Source organism: Protopterus annectens, chromosome 6.part0 (genome assembly GCF_019279795.1).
Source record: "Protopterus annectens isolate FY-2018-M chromosome 6.part0, PAN1.0, whole genome shotgun sequence".
Classification (NCBI taxonomy): domain Eukaryota; kingdom Metazoa; phylum Chordata; order Ceratodontiformes; family Protopteridae; genus Protopterus; species Protopterus annectens.
In genome coordinates, this window is record NC_056737.1 from 843631898 (window position 1) to 843637897 (window position 6000).

Consider the following 6000-nt stretch of genomic DNA (forward strand, 5'->3'; position numbering starts at 1 on the left):
GGGATCCTAATGGAATTTTAATATAGTAAAAGCATTATGGATTTTGTCTTTGTTTTCATCAGCCCCTCTATGCATGCACATTTCAATTGACATCTGTGTTTTACATGAGATCCCGCTGTATGCCCAAGGATTATTGCTTGCTGCCATGTCATACATGTTCAGTTGTCGAACTATACCATTTTAATGGTTTCCCTTCCTTGCAGACTCCACTGCTGTGGATGCTAACATCTTGGGAGTTGTTTCTCACTAGAAATACCTGGATTATGAGTTGATGGATAAATGTACTTATCTGTTAAAACTTATGATTGTCTAATAATACTGAACTGTAAATGTGGCAAAGGCTTAACACTTTGGGACATGCTTACATTTTATATTTTATTCAAAATCATCATTGTGTCACTTGCTAGTTATATGGTGTAACTTATGGTACTGTTTTGAATTCTTCTCTCTTTAAATACGGCACTTTTGATTTCAGTTAAGTTATAATGCTACACCTGTCTGTCATCATTCAATCCTTTGCCCTTCTCTTGCCTTACTGTAGGCCAGAGATTTTGTCCCATATATATATTTTTTTAATTTTAATTCTGTTTATGCTATCCTATCCATCTCTCCATCTTTCTACTCCATATGTTACCTGATATGGAACTCTGAGCTTCCATAATTCTACTGCGTACATTTTCTGGTATGCAAATAAAAGTTATTTTCTTTATTTCTAACCTTTGGAGTATGCCAGAATTTCTGAATTCACTTGGTGTCTTCCTATCTTTATAATGGTACAACCATTTCATTAGTTGTAGTGCTACAGATCCAGAGTAATATAAGCCTGTTGCTATGTAAGTGTAGACTCCACAAAATCTATATGGTCTGATCATCATCATCTTCTTTCAGCTGTTCGTGTTAGGGGTTGCCACAGTGGATCTTCTGTTTCCATTTCTTCCTGTCCTCTGCATCTTGCTCTGTCACACCATCCACCTGCATGTCCTGTCTCACCACATCCATAAACCTTATCTTAGGCCTTCCTCTTTTCCTCTTACCTGGCAGCTCCATCCTTAGCATCCTTTTCCCAATATACCCAGCATCCCTCCTCAGCACATGTCCAAACCAACGCAATCTTGCCTCTCTTTCTTTGTCTCCAAACTGTCCAACATGAGCTGACCCTTTAATATACTGATTCCTAATCCTGTCCATCCTAGTCACACCCAGTGCATATCTTAACATCTTTAACTCTGCCACATCCAGCTCTGACTCCTGCCTTTTCGTCAATGCCACCGTCTCCAACCCATATAACATAGCTGGTCTCACTACTCTCTTGTAGACCTTCCCTTTCACTCTTACTGGTGCCCATCTGTCACACATCACTCCTGACACTCTTCTCCACCCATTTCACCCTGCCTGCACTCTCTTCTTCACCTCTCTTCCACACTCACCATTACTCTGAACTGTTGAGCCCAAGTACTTAAACTCATACACCTTCACCAACTCTACTCCCTGCATCCTCACCATTCCTCTACCCTCCCTCACATTTACACACATATATTCTGTTTTAGTCCTGCTGACCTTCATTCCTCTCTTCTCTAAAGTATATCTCCACCTCTCCAGGGTCTCCTCAACCTGGTCCCTACTCTCACTACATATCACAATGTCATCTGCAGACATCATAGTCCACGGGGCCTCCTGTCTGATCTCATCTGTCTACCTGTCCATCACTACTACAAATAAGAAAGGGCTCAGAGCTGATCCTTGATGTAATCCCAGCTCCACCTTAAACATATCTGTCACTCCCACTGCAGTCCTCACCAATGTCATACTACCCTTGTACATATCCTGTACCACTCTTACATACTTCTCTGCCACTCCTGACTTCCTCATGCAATACCACAACTCCTCTCTAGGCACCCTGTCATATGCTTTCTCTAAGTCCACAAAGACACAATGCAACTCCTTCTGACCTTCTCTGTATTTCTCCAACAACACTCTCAGAGCAAATATTGCATCTGTAGTGCTCTTTCCTGGCATGAAACCATACTGCTGATCACTAATCATCACCTCCCTTCTTAACTTAGCTTCCATTACTCTTTCCCATAACTTCAAGCTGTGACTGATTAATTTTATCCTTCTGTAGTTACTGCAGCTCTGCACATCACCCTTATTCTTAAAGATAGGTACCAAAACACTTTTTCTCCATTCCTCAGGCATCCTCTGACTTTCTAAAATTTCATTAAACAATCTGGTTAAAAATTCCACTGCCATTTCACCTAAGCATCTCCATGCTTCCACTGGTATGTCATCTGGGCCAACAGCCTTTCCATTCTTCATCCTCTTCATAGCTGACCTTACTTCCTCCTTGCTAATCTGTTTCACTTCCTGATTCACTATCCCCACATCATCCAACCTTTTTTCTCTCTCATTCTCTTCATTCATCAGTCCTTCAAAGTACTCTTTCCATCTACTCAACACACTCTCCTCACTTGTGAGTACGTTTCCCTCACTATCCTTTATCGCACTTACCTGCTGAACATCTTTCTCAGCTCTGTACCTCTCTCTAGACAATCGGTACAGGTCTTTTTCTCCCTCTTTAGTGTCCAATCTCTGATACAACTCTCCATATGCCTTATCCTTAGCCTTCGCCACCTTTGTCTTTGCCATGCGTCTCATCACCTTATACTTATGTCTACTTTCTTCATCTCTTTGGCAATCCCACTTCTTCTTCGCCAGCCTCTTCCTCTGTATACTGTCCTGTACTTCCTCATTCCACCACCAGGTCTCCTTGTCCTCCTTCCTTTGCCCAGATGTCACACCAAGCACCTTTCTAGCAGTCTCCCTTACTAGCTCTGCTGTAGTTTCCCAGCTATTCGGTAACTCTTCACTGCCTCCCAGTGCCTGTCTTAACTCTTCCCTGAACTCCACCTCACAATCACCCTTTTTTAACTTCCACCATTTAATCCTTGGCACTGCTTTCACACTTCTCCTCCTCTTCTTGATGACCAACGTCATCCTACAGACCACCAATCTATGCTGCTTAACTACACTTTCCGCTGTCACCACTTTACAGTCTCCAATCTCCTTCAGACTGACCCTCCTACATAGGATATAATCCACCTGAGTGCATCTTCCTCCACTCTTGTATGTCACTCTATGCTCCTCCCTCTTCCTAAAATATGTATTCACCACAGCCATGTCCATCCTTTTCGCAATATCCACAATCATCTGACCTTCTGCATTCCTCTCCTTAACACCATACCTACCCATCACTTCCTCATCCCCTCTGTTCACTTCACCAACATGCCCATTGAGGTCCGCTCCAATCACTAGTCTCTCACCCTTGGGTACACTCACCACCACTTCATCCAACTCACTCCAAAATTTTTCTTTCTCATCCTTAGCACACCCAACTTGTGGAGCATATGCACTAACAACATTCATCATTACACCATCAATTTCAAGCATCATAAACATCACTCTATCAGACACTCTCTTCACCTCCAAAACACTCTTGGCATACTGTTCCTTTAGGATAACCTCTACCCCATTTCTCCTGCCATCCACACCATGATAAAACAATTTGAACCCGCCTCCTATACACCTGGCCTTACTTCCCTTCCATCTGGTCTCTTGCACGCGCAATATATCAACCTTCCTTCTCTCCATCATATCAGCTAGCTCTCTCCCTATACCAGTCATACTGCCAACATTCAAAGTTCCTACCCTCACTACTACACTCCTAACCTTCCTCCTCTCTTCCTGCCTTCGGGCATGCCTTCCCCCTCCTCTTCTCCTTCGGCCAACAGTAGCCCAATTTCCGCCAGCACCTGTTGGCTAACAGTACTGGTGGCGGTCGTTGTTAATCCGGGCCTCGACCGATCCAGTATGGAAATATGAAATGTTCTCCGCATAAGTAATTTGGCAGAGGTTTTACACTGGATGCCCTTCCTGACGCAACCCTCCCCATTTATCCAGGCTTGGGACCGGCACAAAGAAATGCACTGGCTTGTGCATCCCCAGTGGCTGGGTTAAAATCAATATGGTCTGATGTGTTCCTTTATTGTTAATGATTGTTTCTTTATTTTTATTTTTGTGTTACATAAATATACATTCATCATAATTATATAATTATTAATTTTATTTTTAAATGTTACAGCTAATGTGAACTCTTTAAAGTAAGTGGTACTGCTCAAACATCATTCTGAAGGTAGAATTTGTACTAAAGTCCAACAATTTGTTTATTTATATTAAATAATTATTACATAAATTATTAATAATTATTATAATTAATTAATTATTAATGTATTCCAAATTCAGAATGCAACTGAAAAAGCACTTCCTTCATCCAAACCAAATACTCCTGCATTAACACAGGACATATCACCTAACACACTATCCCCATCTCCTTTCCAGATCTCTTCTGTTGTCTCAAGATTCACTGAAGATTAGCCTACTTTAGAAACTAGTGTACATATTGTACATTATACTCTGCTTGATTATATATCATACTGTGCATGTTTACTAGGGTGTAGATACACAGATTGTTCTATGTAATTAGCCTGAATTTCTCTGTACTTTACTGCAGTTTTTTGTTTCTGAAATGTTTTGTATTTCACCAGGGCTGAACATGAAGTTGGACAATACTCATCAGTTTATATACACATACATTATGTAATTAATTAACTAATATTAGTTGTAATATTTGTACATAACTGGTGGTTGCTTTTTCTGTAAACTTTCTGAACTGTATTACTAGAGGACATTACATGGCTGGTATCAAAGCTAGAAATCTGTGAGAAACAAAATGGAAGAAATATGCTATTTTGCATAATTTTATAAAACTAACAGAAGGAAAATGTTTAATGCTGACAGAGTATAGCAATAATAAAATATAGAATTACAGAAGATATATACATTAATTACAGAATATTACTTGATAATATATCCTCATATAACAGTTACCTGTGCTATATCAACAAAATCATATGGCCTACTAACAAGGTGCAGCTTAGCTAGAGTCTCACAATCTGGATGAACATTAACCAGTAGCTGTTATATAGTTATCAATGTGGTCCACCCTGCTCTAACCTTCATCAAAGGTTACATGGAGAATATTATATAGCAACAGAACAATAAATGAGGGAACAGCTTCTATCAGCAAGTTAGTCCTCATCACAAGATGTAGACAAATCCACAAGAGTAAACAGTATACCACTTTGACTCATCTGGGCTCACATCACATTAACTTGGTCACAAGAACTCACAACTAATAACTATTCTCATAATGCATGTACTTGAGAATGTCATGTTATAAGCAAATGTAAAACAAATTAAAAACAATTTTTGCAGGAGGCAAGCCTCCATCCACTCCTTTTTGTTAGGGAGTTTATCACCCACTCTCCGTACTTTAATTCTTACTCCAAGGTTGCTACTCTTTGGTGAAACAGCGACTGCTGGCCAGCAGTGTGGCACTCATGTCACTCATGTCACTCATTCAACAAGCTGTGCTGATCACTAACTACTCACTGTCATGTGAGTGATACAATTAGTGACCAATAAAAAATGAAGAGCTGCTACCTTAAGCTATTATTCATCAGCAAATGTGAATTAAGTTTGGCAGATCTGAGCAAGTTACTGTTAAGCCACAGTATCATTCACTTCCATGAAAAGTATCCTTTTCCCTTGGGTTAGCTAAACAGAGGCACAGGTAACTATAAATACTCATTGGTCTGAGTGTTCAAAATACACATCTCCCCACACCCCTTCCTGGGGATTTTACTTATTCAGAATCAACAAAATGAATGAGAGAGGAAGATACCATGAATAAGTGAAGGGGAACAAACTCACAGTTGGATTATACCATCCCTAATATTATCCTTCTAAATTATTCCATAACTATGGGGATAGTATCAGATTAATTGCATTAGAGCTCCCCAGACAGCAGATCAGCCTTATATAGAAACTATAAAGTTGGCCCTTGCAAAACAGATCTCACTTTGATTTATGGACAGAAGACAG